Source organism: Anabrus simplex, chromosome 12 (genome assembly GCF_040414725.1).
Source record: "Anabrus simplex isolate iqAnaSimp1 chromosome 12, ASM4041472v1, whole genome shotgun sequence".
Taxonomy (NCBI): domain Eukaryota; kingdom Metazoa; phylum Arthropoda; class Insecta; order Orthoptera; family Tettigoniidae; genus Anabrus; species Anabrus simplex.
Genome location: NC_090276.1, coordinates 62,230,685 through 62,246,416, shown reverse-complemented (window position 1 = coordinate 62,246,416; position 15,732 = coordinate 62,230,685). Strand labels below are relative to the sequence as shown.

Below are 15,732 nucleotides of genomic sequence, written 5' to 3'. Positions count from 1 at the left end.
AGGCTTGAGATGACATGGACAGATGTCAAAACCGGTCCCTTAATAAATTAAATATGTTGCTACATTGATTCGTGCAACAGTGTTATTGTATTCAAAAGGTGGAACATTTTTCTCTTTTTAACATTGTAATTATTGCTCTGAAGATGATCCTGGTTACAGGATCGAGATTATAAACATTACGCAACTTCATACCCCCAAATGAATATCATAATGTTACTTCTTTATTTTCAATATTTCATTATCAATGAGAATTGATGGTAGAATGAGTTCTTGGTTCACAATACTTACAGGAGTTAGACAAGGCTGCAATCTTCCACCTTTGCAGTTCATAGTTTATATGGATCATCCGCTGTAACATATAAAGTGGCAGGGAGGGATTCAATTAGGTGCAAATGTAGTAAGCAGTCTGGCCTATGCTGACAACTTGGTCTTAATGGCAAATTGTGTTGAAAGCCTGCAGTCAAATATCTTGTAACTTGAAAATAAGTGCAATCAGTATGGTATGAAAATTAGTGATGTGCGTGAATTACACCTGAAATTGCGAGAATCGGTTCCTATGACTCCGAGGTCGCAAGCGAGGAAACGGTTCCCCGATGACGCCACCACAGTGTGTTAGGCACGCTCACTAGTGTGACTTGTCCATATATAAGTGGGGCATATTCGAACGTGCAATATTTACCATTTCTTTTGTATACAGTGAAATGTCTTATTGGTTGTCACGAATGAATTATGTCACATAATAATGACATTAAAATTGATCCTGGTAGTCTGGAAATCACATTACACATTTCAACACGGGGTGTAGCAATCAACATTGTTATTCGTGCTTATACCGTATTTTCCTAATGTGCTTTCCAAGTATCACGAGTATAAATGCATAAAGTCTGTGGAAATAAGTCACATTTTTAATAAGTATACAACTTTTTTCATAGCATACCTGTCTTCCGTTACATTTCATTTGCAACAGAAACATTACGTGCTTCTGTCCGGCTCATTGGCTGAATGGTCAGCGTCAAGGCCTTTGCTTCAGATGGCCCCAGGTTTGATTTCCGAACGGGTGGGGGATTTTAATTGCCTCTGATTAATTCTTTCGGCCCGCAGACTGCGTGCTTGTGTTTGTCCCAAACCTTTCCTCTTCATATTCAGAAAACACAATACACTACCAACCACCACAGGAATAAGCAATAGTGATCCCTCCACATAGGGTTGGCGCCAGGAAGGGCTTTCAGTCAAGAAACAGGGCAAACTAGACATGTCCGATACAGTTCACAACCGCACAAGTGTGGGTAAAGTGATAGAGATAGAAGGACAGTTCATACCGCTGCTAAATATTACTATGAAAAGCTGTTAAAATTACTATTTTTGTTTTCATCACTGCTTGATATTAGTTAAGGTTGTCTCTTTAGTACAACTGTATTTTCTTGAAGTAGTAGTATTATATCATAATCCCCGCACAGTCCGACTCGTTGGCTTAACGGTCAGCGTACTGGCCTTCGGTTCAGAGGGTCCTGAGTTCGATTCCTGGCCGGGTCGGGGATTTTAACCTTAATTGGTTTATTCCTACGGCATGGGGGCTGGGTGTACGTGTTGTCTACTTCATCATTTCATCCTCATCACGACACGCAGGTCGCCTACGGGCGTCAAATAGAAAGACCTGCATCTGGCGAGCCAAAACCGTCCTGGGATATCCCGGCACTAAAAGCCATACGACATTTCATCCCCGCACAACCTTTCATTTCTTTACAATTCCATCATTTCCATTCCTTTCAAACATAGAATCATACATATACTCTAATGTGAATGTAATTTGATCACAAATTAACTCCAGGACACTATAAGGAGAGCAGGCATGGCTTGTAGAGTGACCTGCCTATAAACCAAGACAATCTCAAATTAAAGAACACATTTTTTGTGCTGCACGTATTCACATATCTGCAACACAGATGGTGCTAATAGTTCCTCGGAATCGATTCCGGAATAGAGTACCCGATTCCCCAGGCATATGGAATCTACTCTTCGCGATTCCAGTTGCAACCCATCACTAATGAAAATTAGCCATTGAAAGACTACATACTTTGATGTCTGTAGGTAAGAAATTCAACAGAACTGAATGTCACATTGGTGATACAAAGCTCGAACATAGAGATAATTTCATGTATTCAGGTTGTGTGTTCTCCCAGAATGGTAATATAATGAGATTGAATCAACGTGCAGTAAAGTTACTGCAGTGAGCTCACAGTTGCGAACAAGTGTTCTGTAAGAAGGACGTCAACTCCCGGACGAAACTATCTTTATATCAGTCTGTTTTCACACCAACATCAGTTTACGGGAGCAAATGCTGGGTGGCCTCAGGGTATCTTATTCACAAGTTATAAGTAACAGACTTGAAAGTAGCGACAATGATTGCTCGAGAAGTAAGTATAAATAACCACCTAATCGATACTTTATTAATGCCTCAGGCAAAATTGAATAAAATTAAAACTTACAGGACATGTTTCGACCACTTAGTGGTCCTCTTCAGCTGTATAAATAAAGAACTGAAAAGAAAAACATTGACAATAAGCACAAATAAAAGTTCTTTGGAGAATCCTTTGATAAAAATGGAGGTCGTCAGAATAGGTCATCTTGCCTTTCGTTCTTGTTTGGAAAAGATGTTTATTCTGCGCTGTCTAGAGGGTCTGTCTTTGAGCGCGACCTGGTGAAGTAACGATGTGATACAGTTTGACAGTTCATGGAAAGCTCTGGAGAGAAGGGAAGTAGAGTTTCATCGTCATCTAAAATAACATGTGAGGGAGGAGGGAGATTGGGCTGTGCTTCTGCGATGTCGTGTTTGATTATATCTCTTGTTCGTCTAGTCTGTTTCATGTCTACCCATTCTAAGTATTTGCTAATATTCTCATATAAGATGTTTTTATGCTCGTTGTTTTCGTTGAGATTCTCTTCACCGTTTTCCAATTTATCAAGAACGATGTGGATGTTTTCCAGGTTGTTCATAAGATTACCTTTATTAATCATACAGATAATTTGAAGGTCCTGTTTTATATTGGTGAATTTGTGGTTGGACTCTTTCATATGGGATCCCATGGCAGAGAATCTTTTGTATCTTTCAGCATTGACATGTTCTTGATATCTAATTGAGAAGTTCCTTCCAGATTGTCCCACGTAAGTTTTTTTACATTGAGCACAAGTCAGCATTAATAAAGTATCGATTAGGTGGTTATTTATACTTACTTCTTGATTAAACATCGATACGGTCATGAAATGGACAACTTGTAATGATTGCTCGTACAAACAGGTGGGAACAATGGCAGGATGGTATCGCAACGAGGAGATAAAGGTTAAGGAATGAACTCAATGGATGAAGCTGTACACATAAACTGGCTTCGGTGTTGGGATCATGTGAGGTGAATGGAGGAGGATAGGTTACCTAGGAGAATAATGGACTCTGTTACGGAGGAAATGAAATGGCGTACGGCTTTTAGCGCTCGGAGTGTCCGAGGACAAGTTCGGCTCGCCAGATGCAGGTCTTAATGATTTCACACCCGTAGGCGACCTGCATGTCGTGTTGAGGATGAAATGATGATGAAGACAGCACATACACCCAGCCCCCGTGCCAGCGGAATTAACCAATTAGAATTCCCACTTTTTTAAACATACTTTCTGTGCAATATCCTTATTTCAGATGTTATAGTATAACATTTTATGAAATCATTGTCCAACAGTTTACTCTATACTTTATACGATTAGAAAGATGCCATATCCATTAATTTTTAAGATTGATATAGGCTGATGATGTCCGTAATAAACAAAAAAAGGGTGAAACATGTAGCTATGACTTTTATGTATTATGTATAAATTTTAACCACATGAAATAGTGGATTATATTGTATTGTATTGAACAGGTGGATCTATAAATATTATAATAATATGTCAGATATACATCAACTTCAATACGGAACCAAAATGAGAATAGTTACTTGTAATAGAAGGTTACCGACTGGATTACATAAATCCGCCTGGCTTCATTGAACTGCTTAAATCTATAATATCCTACTATCCAAATCACTTCAGTGCATAAGAACTTCAATTTACAAAGAGACTGTAATCTTCATCATTTTAAATTGTGAATTAACTACCTATTTCTTGGGGCTTTAATGTTAACTATTTGTAGAGTAATGGGACGTGTTAAATCCATATTATCTAAATCTCCCATCAGGAAAGTGATTATATGAGTCAAAAATTGTTTCTTATGGCTAATTCTGCTGTGTATTTATCCTTTCTGGCTGGGTAGCCATTTCGGCTTTGGTTCGACACGTGACCTGGTCGCCATGGTTGCACTATTTATATGTGGGTGGGCGTGGTCTGTATTATGTTCTGACATTTGCCTTTCTATGCTTTGTTATGTAGTGACAGCTGACGTGCGCCATGTGAGATTGTTGGGATTTGGTTCTTGGGAATAGATGTGATTCAGTAAAGGCATCCCCATTTCACCGTTTTGCTTGGCGTTTGTAAACTATTAATATATACTTCTACATTATATTTCACTTGGCGAATCATTGTATACAAAAATCAAGTTGCCTCAGAATCAAAGAGTGTATCGGACAGTGTTCAACTATATATTTGCTTCTGCTGTGCGCCGCTCCGCAGGCCGGTGAACTAAGGAAACACGAGTACCTGTGACGTCACTGCGCTGTAAGCGCTGACCGAGCCATCCAGCTGATTATTGCAGTACGCGTTCAGCCGCTCTTCCATTTACTTGAAGTGTTGTTTATTATCATAGGGCGGTGACTGTTTGTCGAAATGCCTTCCTGTAGTGTGTACGGCTGTAACAACACAACAAGTAGAAACCCAAAGTGTAGAGAGAAAGATATACATTTCCATAGGTTTCCAAATCGAAGTAAGTCGTCTCGAAGGTTTAGTAGTTGGGTACAATTTTGAAAGAGGAAACACTTTTCTCCCGGTAAGGGAGCTACTGTGTGATCAGTGCATTTAAAAAATACAGACTATGATGAAACGCAACTTTTGAAAATGAAGGTGATGCCTACGGAAAAGCTGCAAGGTCCGAAATTGAAGCCGGGGTCTGTTCCTTCAATAAGATCTCTGGCGTCCACAGATGGAGATACTTCTCAGGCAGGAATGCTAATTCATACAGAAGCCGCTTCACAAAATACGCTGTGAGAGTACTCGTCAGAAACTAAAAACAACACGACGGAAAGATATGAGGCTAAAAGACGAAGAGAGTTTGTTGACACAATATTAAACAAAAGTGATAACAATAATGATGTACACGACGTTCAGAATGATATGAGTAAAAAAATTTCACCAGACAGACACGAATTTAGTGTAGAAATACAGTGTAAGTTACGAAGTGAAATAGCTATAAAATACTTCGACGTTGCAACTTTTGGCACAGCCTTGAACAGTGACGTAATGGGAGAACAGCTGAATGACAGTTTCTATGAACCAGATGAAAGTGACAGTGAAAGTTTTAAATTAGTGATACTGATAACGAACACACTCAGGACGATGTACATATTACAGGTTCATATTTCTTTGTAGCGGGGACAAGTTTGCTCACACTCTTCGAAATTTCTTACATTTGTAAAAGTGAAGTGAAAAACACTTCACATTACATTGAAGGGACTATGTTGTGCGTAAAATCACTTTGTGATTGTGGTAATAAAGTCCGTTGGTATTCTCAACCTATGGAAGGAAAGAAACCAAAAGCAAATGTCCTAATATCATCAGCATTATTGTTGTCAGGCATTCTGTTTGAACCTTTTCAGTCATTCTGCAAGTCCATTAACTTACATATGATGTCACGAACTGTATATTATAGAATTATTCGTAGAGTAAATGGTCCGATAGTGGAGGGTGCATGGGATCGAGAAAAGACTAATGTCACTGATTGCTTGAAAAGCAGTGCCAAACACATTTGGTTAGCCGGAGATGGCCAGTACGATTCTCCCGGCTTTTCAGCCAAATATTTAGTGTATTCACTAATGGATATAAATACAGGCCGCATAGCTCATTTGGAACTTCTTCAGAGAGTGATGGTGAAAGGTGATCTTGAAAGGGCTGCGTGTGAAATCGCAATGAGGAAGATTATACAGGAAGAAACTTGTAATATAAAACTCTCCCCTTCCGACAGACACAAAGGAGTAAGGTATTTACTGAGAACGCACTATCCTGATATTGAACATGAATTTGATGTTTGGCACATATCAAAAAGTCTAATGAAAAAGATGAAAGCTCTCGATAAAAATAATTCAGAAGTTCAAGCCTGGAAGGCCAGTATAAATAATCATTTATGGCGGGCAGCACAAACATGTAACGGAAACAGTTCTGTGTTAATCGATAAATTCACGTCAATTTTGCACCACGTAAAATATGAGCATAAGTAGTTAGAAAACAATGAATGGAAATCCTGTGAGCACGATACATTAACAGAGGAGGAAGAGAGAAAGAAAATGTGGATTGAAGGAAATTCAAGTTCATATGAAGCCTTGAAGAAAATAGTTTTAGACAAATCTTTTTTAATAGATGTGGAACACATAAAACACAACGTTCACACCGGAAGCCTTAGAAAGTTATCACAACCTTCGTTTGAAATACGCTCCTAAAAGAGTTCATTTCTCGTACAGAGGCTTAAAGCTCAGGTCAGTGATTGCTGCATTGGACTATAATTGGAACATCAATAAATTGAAAGCTGGTATCAAAACTCAGTACTCAAAATCAACAGGAGCCTGGGTGATAAAACATAAATATGAGGCATCAAGCGATGGATGGAAGAAGGCAATAATGAACGAAATAAATCTATTGCAAACTAACAATAGTAGAGCCTCGCCTGAAGATCAAGCAATGGATCTGTCACCGCCTAAAGACATCGCTCCAATACCTCGACCTTCCAATGATGACCTGATCAAGAAGCACTTCTCACTATTTCACTTGGCTGAGGTACCGTACTTCATGTCAAAATAATACATTATCTATATTTATCATACAAACAAGCTTAGGAAACTCTTACATAATTCTACTGTTTTAATTTCATTTCTTCATTTACAGCTTGAAGCCCACGTAGGTGCCATCGGGTTCCGGAAATGTGTTCCTTATGGTGTTGACAACACATGATGGTATGACAACTCTGTTCTTTTTACCAATCGCAGTCCATGAATTTACCCACAAAGTGAACTGTTTGTAACAAAAAAAAGGCCAAGTTCTATTTGATGGATTTAAAGCTGTCAGTAAACGTTTCCTTGCCTTGTCAATACTTCACAGTCTAAAATAAGCCTTGTAAACAAGGGATTTCTTGTTATACATATAAATTTCTCAGATTTCACTGCTTTTACATTGTCTAATTCACAACAGCATACACTTTCTTCATCCGTATCCATGATGGTACACTCATTACATTTATACCAAATTTGCGTGCTGGCACAGCCTGTAATGTTTAGCATATCCATGTCAAGATCGCCATTCGAATGGTCATCAGCAAACGACGTTCATTCTGGCTCATACTGATATGGACGAATTATATTTACATCCGTTATAAATGAAAATAAGCCCACTACCACTGACAACAGAAGAACACGGCAGTAGCAGATGGAGTGCGGGAAAAGACTGCGCGAGTTTACTCCCAGCGTCAAGGCTGCCAGGTAGACTGTACGGCCCAGTGACGTCACGACCAGTTACTACTTCCGCACATAACTTGAGAATGGTTGGGCGTAGAGGCACCGGATTAACGGCATTCTTATTACATTCCCATAATACATATTTAGCAATGAATAACGAAATATGTGTTTTTGTGTTGTGTTCTCCTTTAATATTTGATTTAATTATCCCATTTCTAATGTTTGTTCATGTTGAACTTGTGTTCTGCGAATTTCCCATGCTACTGATCTTAACCTACAGTTCAAGTGGTTGTTAAGAAACATTTTTCACTCTCGAAAATGGTATTGTGTGAAATTAAGGTCTTGGGTTACGTGTTCAATTAAGAACTCCCTTCTTTCGTTCATTTCTTTAAAATTATATTTTCCTAATTTATCCTGACTGAGGATTTCTCCAGGGGACTGGTTTGTGAACTCAGATTGTATTTCTTTCCCATTTTCTTTTCCTGATTTGAATTTTAATGGAACTTGAAAATTCTATGATTAATTTAGTTCCTTTTTTTTTTACTTAGTCTAACAGAATTTTAACTTGATCTCTTTATCACAATTAATTTCTGTCAATTAATGTTTGTGCGCAACTTAAACATGAATTATTATTTCAGTCCGTAAGTATTATTTCTCGTCCAATCGACTCGACCTCTGTGAGCCTTGCTACGATCTTCTGTTGGGAAAATCTTCGTAAGTGCTTAGCTTAATTTATTTTCCCTCGTCGTGCAACTACTGTCATGTAACACCTCACTCGTAAGTACGTGATAGTAGGCACCGAACAATATTGTCATTGCCGATGAAACTTTATTGCTTTCTTTTAATGACGACCCGAAAGGGTCTTATGGTTTTAAAGGAGAACGTGCCACCTGGGGAATCGCACAAGGGTGGGGCTCATTGTATTGTGTTGCAATGCTCACGGAAGTGAGAGAATTCCTCCCCTCGTCATGGTAAAGTTCATTAAGCCACAATGTTTTAAGGGCATCAGGAACTTTCCATACAAGTATGAGGCATCTAAAAATGCAAACAGTAGAGTAATCCAAAAAATAATGCATTTCAGCAGGGGAACCAGCATAGTTTATCCTCGTCTTTGAATTGTGTGATTTTTTTTCTTTCATTGCGTGAGGTTATGTTTGTCACTGATTTATCCAAGTGTATTATTTGAACATTGTAAAGGCACCTTGTTGGATACATTTCACAGGTGATTGCATGCAGTAACAGGCCTTAGAACATTTTGTAACGCGGCAAGGGTTGGCACTTCTGAATTTCGAACTGGCAGTTAATTCGAAATAACGTAATTCGAAGTCCGATTTTTTAGTCCCGATGACTTCAAATTAACAAGATTTTACCGTGCAATATCACTGCCCCACGGAACCACCGTCTTAATCATTACAGGATCACATAACACTTAACCTACTCAATACTCTTGAGTTCTATTTTGAAGAAATTTACCCACTCATTCAACCACTCGTCTGTCAAATCCAACAGCTCATTTTCATCAGTAATCTCCTACAATCAAACCTATCAACAGTCTTGGATAGGTCAGAGATGGAGAGAAATTGCCCCTAAAGATGGACGAACTGGTCTATACCATAAAATGAATGCAAAGGTCAAGGGGAAACCATCACCTTATACTTCCCAAGTAAACTCACGACTAGTCTACAGACAGACAGCACGATGGTACGCAGGGCTTCGCAGGTCATCAACAAGTGAAGTCAGCACCTGGAATGCACAAAGAGTGGTAAGTACGAAACATGAACATGGCCTGGAAATAACAGTTTTAGCAGAAATAGCACAGATGACAAAGCGATAGTGAACTGTTTACGAATAAAACATCTTCAAATGCCATTATAAATGTGCAAGATGTAGAATACACAATCCCTCCAAGTCTACAACCCCATATCCAGCCAGTGATGAACAGGATATACACAAAGTCTATAATAATTTAGAAGACCTGTAAACTGAAGAAATGGTTCAGTGACAACATATTTGTAACTTCAAAGCTTTTCAGTCCGTCGAACACACAATTTAAACATTACACTACTACAAACCTGAAAAAAAAAAAAAAAAAGTTCTTAAACAAGGAATGAGAATACACACAAACAAATACTCCTGGTTTCTTTCTTTTCACAGGCATGTTGCAGTGTAACTTGCATGTTCGACAGACTGAACAGCTTTTATTAGAGTCGACACTGGAAAGTGTGGTTTCCTTGTCAACAAAAGAAAAAAACACATGCTGCATACCAACTGCATCAGCAGCATACAAAGACAGAATGGTTTAGAAATGAAAGTGGACTAAGACAGGGAAGTGTGCTTGGACAAAGGAAGCTTACGGGAATAGGGAGGTGAAGGTATTACTGTTTGCAGATGAGATTGCGGTCTGGGGAATGAACAACAAAGAAGTGCAATAACAACCTGATGCACTGAAAGTATGGTATGAAAATCAATGGAGAAGAAAGCAAGACCATGGTGATATCAAGAGAAGAGAAAGGCATTATAAAAATTGATGATCAAAGCCTTCAATTTGTTGACAGTTTCAAATACCTACGGAGTGAATTAATGCAGAATACAAGGCTCGACATGGAGATTAGCAGCAGGGAAGGAAGCTTGTCTGCAATAAGGAAGTGAGAAATAGTGTACAAGCAGGGAGGAGAGTAGAATTCAAGCCAACAATCATTCTTGCTACTTTCATGTCTGTTACTTCTAACTTATGAATAAGATATCCTGAGTCCACCCAGCTTTCGCTCCCGTAAAGCAAAGTTGGTCTGAAAACAGACCGATGTAAAGATAGTTTCCTTCAATCAATCAATACTGATCTGCATTTAGGGCAGTCGCCCAGATGGCAGATTCCCTATCTGTTGCTTTCCTAGCCTTTTCCGAAATGATTTCAAAGAAATTGGAAATTTATTCAACATCTCCCTTGGTAAGTTATTCCAATCCCTAACTCCCCTTCCTATAAATGAATATTTGCCCCAGTTTGTCCTCTTGAAATCCAACTTTATCTTCATATTGTGATCTTTCCTACTTTTATAAATGCCATTCAAACTTATTCGTCTACTAATGTCATTCCACGCCATATCTCCGCTGACAGCTCGGAACATACCACATAGTCGAGCAGCTCTTCATCTTTCTCTCCATTCTTCCCAACCCAAACATTGCAACATTTTTGTGACGCTACTCTTTTGTCGGAAATCACTCAGAACAAATCGAATACTGCTGATCGCAACTGCGAACTCACTGCATTACCTTTACTACACCTTGATTCAATCTCACTTACTATAATACCATCCTGGGAGAACACACAACCTAAATACTTGAACTTATCGACCTGTTCTAGCTTTGTATCACCAATCTGACATTCAATTCTGTTGAATTTCTTACCTACTGACATCAATTTAGTCTTCGAGAGGCTAATTTTCATACCATACTCATTGCACCTATTTTCAAGTTCCAAGATATTACATTGCAGGCTTTCGGCACAGTCTGCCATTAAGACCAAGTCGTCAGCATAGGCCAAACTGCTTACTACATTTCCACTTAACTGAATCCCTCCCTGCCATTTTATACCTTTCAGCAGATGATCCATGTAAACTACGAACAGCAAAGGTGAAAGATTACAGCCTTGTCTAACCCCTGTAAGTACCCTGAACCAAGAACTCATTCTACCATCAATTCTCACTGAAGCCCAATTGTCCATAAATGCTTTTGATTGATTTTAATAATCTACCTTTAATTCCATAGTCCCCCAGTATGGCGAACATCTTTTCCCTCGGTACCCTGTCACATGCTTTCTCTAGATCTACGAAACAAACACAACTGCCTATTCCTCTCGTAGCATTTTTCAATTACCTGGCGCATACTGAAAATCAGACCCTGACAGCCTCTCTGTGGTCTGAAACCACACTGGTTTTCATCCAACTTCCTCTCAACAACGGATGGCACCCTCCCTTCCAAGATGCCAGTGAATATTTTGCCTGGTATACTAATCAATGAGATACCTCGATAGTTGTTGCAAATCCTTCCTGTTCCCTTGCTAATAGATAGGTGCAATTACTGCTTTTGTCCAATCTGAAGGTACCTTACCACCACTCCACGCTAATTTTACTACTCTATGAAGCCATTTCATCCCTCCCTTCCCACTATACTTCACCATTTCAGGTCTAATTTCATCTATTCCTGCTGCCTTATGACAATGGAGTTTATTTACTATCCTTTCCACTTCCTCAATCATAACTTCACCAACATCTTTTTCCTCCCCCCATGAGCTTGGCTGTTTGCAACACCACCAGGATGATTTCCTTTTACATTGAGAAGATGTTCAAAATATTCCCTCCACCTCTCCAGTGATTCCCTGGGATCTATTATGAGTTCACCTGAATTACTCAAAACACTGTTCATTTCCTTTTTCCCTCCCTTCCTACGATTCTTTATTACTGTCCAGAAAGGTTTCCCTGCTGCTTGACCTAGCCTTTCCAGGTTATTACCAAAATCTTCCCATGACTTCTTTTTGGATTCAACAACTATTTCTTTCGCTCTGTTTCTTTCATCTACGTACAAATCCCTGTCTGCCTCGGCCCTTGTTTCGAGCCATTTCTGATAAGCCTTCTTTTTACGTTTACAGGCTGCTCTCACTTCATCATTCCACCAAGATGTTCGCCTTTTCCCATCTTTACACACAGTTGTTCCTAGGCATTCCCTTGCTGTTTCTACTACAGCATCCCTGTATGCCACCCATTCACTTTCTATATCCTGAACCTGCTTACTGTCTACTGTTCAAAACTTCTCACTAATCATATCCGTGTACTTCTGTCTAATTTCCTCGTCCTGGAGATTTTCTACCCTTATTCGTTTGCAGACAGATTTCACTTTCTCTACCCTAGGCCTCAAGATACTTAGTTCACTACAGATCAGATAGTGGTCTGAATCATCGAAAAATCTGCAAAAAAACTCGTACATTCCTAACAGATTTCCTGAATTCAAAGTCTGTTAAGATATAGTCTATTATGGATCTGGTACCCCTAGCCTCCCATGTGTAGCGGTGAATAGCCTTATGCTTGAAGAATGTATTCGTAACAGCTAAACCCATACTAGCACAGAAGTCCAGCAAACGCTTCCCATTCCCATTAGCTTCCATATCTTCCCCACATTTACCAATCACCCTTTCGTATCCTTCAGTTCTATTCCCAACTCTCGCATTGAAATCGCCCATTAGCACTATTCTATCCTTGCTGTTGACCCTGACCACAATGTCACTCATGTGAAAAAAACACAGAGAGGAACTTTTAGATTTTTTACTGCTGCCATTAGTTCTTGCAACAACCCTTTGATATTACGGGATGATACACAGCCTTACGTCACCAGGAATGATAACATTTTCTAAATGGTGAAAGAAATTTCAAAATCGGTCCAGTACTTTTTGAGATTACCCCTTACTAAGAAACAAACTCACAGTCTCTCTTCATATACTGGTGTATACACGAGTATATATACAGCAGCGGGGGTGACAGAAAGATACAGAAGAACATCAAGTTCATTCAACCACTGAATTAATGATGGTTGCTATGATTGCAGCGGACATTCTGAAAATATGTCTTCCATAGTCTGCTGGAAAGTCGTTAACAGTGTTATAAAATATTATAAATGATAAATAATTAATTAATTAATTAAATAATTAATGAAACAGCAGAAACACCTGGTGTGTAACTTGGCTTCGATGGAACTCACAAAAGTCCCAAGCAAACAGGGATAAGTTCATACAGCAGCATCGACTAACTGCCAGAATCATCAGACAGGTTAAGCGTCAATACACCCGTGACCAATTAACGCAATTGGATAAAGACTTTAAGAAGAACTACAGGACCTTCGAACGAAATCTCAGGCACTATACCCAGCCTACACTGCAAGGGACCAGATGGGAACTTAGCCTATAATGATAAAGACAACTGTCACTTATTGGCCAAATACTTCGAGAATTTTCTCAAATGTGAGTCCCCTAAGACTTCCTTTGTCTACCAAGACAGATCCAGACGACCAAACTCTCTTCCTCAAACAGAAGAAGTAACAAACATCATCCAATCTTTGAAAAATAACAAAGTACCGGGAGAAGACGCAATAGTTGCTGAAATATGGAAGCTGGCCGGGGACAACGCAATCAGCAAGTTGACAGAGATCCCACGGAACATCCGGGAAACTGAGAGGCTACCACATGACTGGACATCTGCTCTGATCCACCCCTTACACAAGAAGGGTGACTTGACTGACATGAACAACTATAGAGGGATCTCATTGATACCAGTTACCTACAAGATATTATCTAAGGCCTTATTGAACAGAGCCAAACCTCCATTGAATTCACAATTGGGGGAATACCAAGGTGGTTTCAGGAAAGACCATTCTTGTGCTGAACAAATTCTCAACTTGAAGTTAGTACTAATGCAAGTTAAACTAGCGGGTAGTTAAACTAGCGGGTAAGAAGTATGTAGTCACCTTTGTTTACTTTACGAAAGCATCTCGTGGGCCTAGAGTAAAACGGAATGTAGAAATTGACGAGCAGACGTCAAATCGAAATGTCTGCACATGGTACCTGAGGCCATACGATTATTATTATTATTATTTAGTAGACAGAACTAACCTCATGAGAATTCTGCAGGAAATAAGCCTGGACCAGAAGACCCACAGCCTTATCCAAAAGACCCTGAGTAATACGCGATCACGAGTGAAGTTCAGAGGAACACTTTAGGAAAGGTTTGAACTAAAAACAGGAGTTAGACAGGGAGACGGACTTCCCCCCCTTCTCTTCAACTGTTCATTGGACAAGGTCATCACAGAGTGGCGGAAATGACTGGAAGAACAAAACATACCCAGTGGTATTTACCTCGGACAGAAATGGAAGGGGCTACTAGTTGACTGTTTAGCATTCAAAGACAACCTGGCACTTCTGGAGAACTCTGTAGAAGTAGCAGTAAAACAACTCAATGCACTGCCAAAGAGGGATTACAGATATCTCTAGAAAAGACAAAATACTTCACCAATATCAGTGATACTCCCACCAAACTACAGTTGGAACAGCGCCAGATTGAGAAAGTCAACAGAGTTAAGTACCTGGGAGAATGCCTGGAACCCAATATGTCAGAAGGCGTAGCACTAACAACCCGGATTAACAAACTACAGTTAGCATATGGACTGACCCACAACATTTATAACAAGAAATGTCTATCTCGTAACACGAAATTCAGGCACTACCAGACAATTATCCGCCACAGAATGCTTGATGCTGAACAGGAAAGGATTGTTGGACAGACTGGAGGTCCAAGAGAGGAAGATCTTGAGAAAGATCCTACTACCAATCAAAGTACATGACGAGTACAGAAGGCGATCAAACCAGCAGCTACAGATTTATATTGAAAAAAAAAAACCAGCCGTAGATTGGAAGAGGCATCTGACCTTCTATGCACATGTCACAAGGATGAACCCAACTAGCATGACCTACCGGCTTCTCAATTACTGGGCAAAGAGAAAGATAGGGACACCATGGCTAACAGAAGTTAAGAAAGACATGCAGGAACTGGGAGCAACTGAAAACAACATCAAAAACTCAACAGCTCTCAGAAGAATAATCAAACAAAAGAGATTTCAGGACAGACCATCATGTAAAAAAAGAGGCGCCCTTTGGATGAAAGAAAGAAGGGAGAAGCATGGCCAGAGAATGAGCAAGTATTCGGCAAATATCCAGTTCTTCTCCAAGCAGAAAAGTTGAACATCGTGGTCCCCAGTTGGCCCGAAAGAAGATAATAAAACAAGAGTACAGTCAGCACACTTCCTGAACAATATCGTTATGTACAGGTTGATGATGAAACATACTACGATGACAAGGTGCAACCCAAATGAAGAACGTAATAGTATCTCAATAAAACGACAACTTCAACGGCTCTATTCTGTTGGCAGCAGCAAATGATGTATTCATACTCGGAATGTAACTTCACATGTTATGGAACAAATACAGTAGAAGTCCATTAGAGCGAGAATTCGTAACGGCAAAAATTTCACTCGCTACAACGGATTGTCGTTATATCCGATTTTT

At 39.5% G+C, this 15,732-nt stretch overlaps 1 long non-coding RNA gene across 1 annotated transcript in view; it reads right to left on the bottom strand.

Annotated features, from left to right (window-relative positions):
- Nucleotides 1-9,020: 9,020 nt before the first annotated feature.
- Nucleotides 9,021-15,732, bottom strand: part of LOC136884453 (uncharacterized) — a 31,826-nt gene continuing 25,114 nt past the window's right edge. Inside the window, exon 4 of the long non-coding RNA XR_011018857.1 lies at nt 9,021-9,374. This is a non-coding gene — a long non-coding RNA (uncharacterized lncRNA). The remainder of the gene's footprint in view (nt 9,375-15,732) is intronic.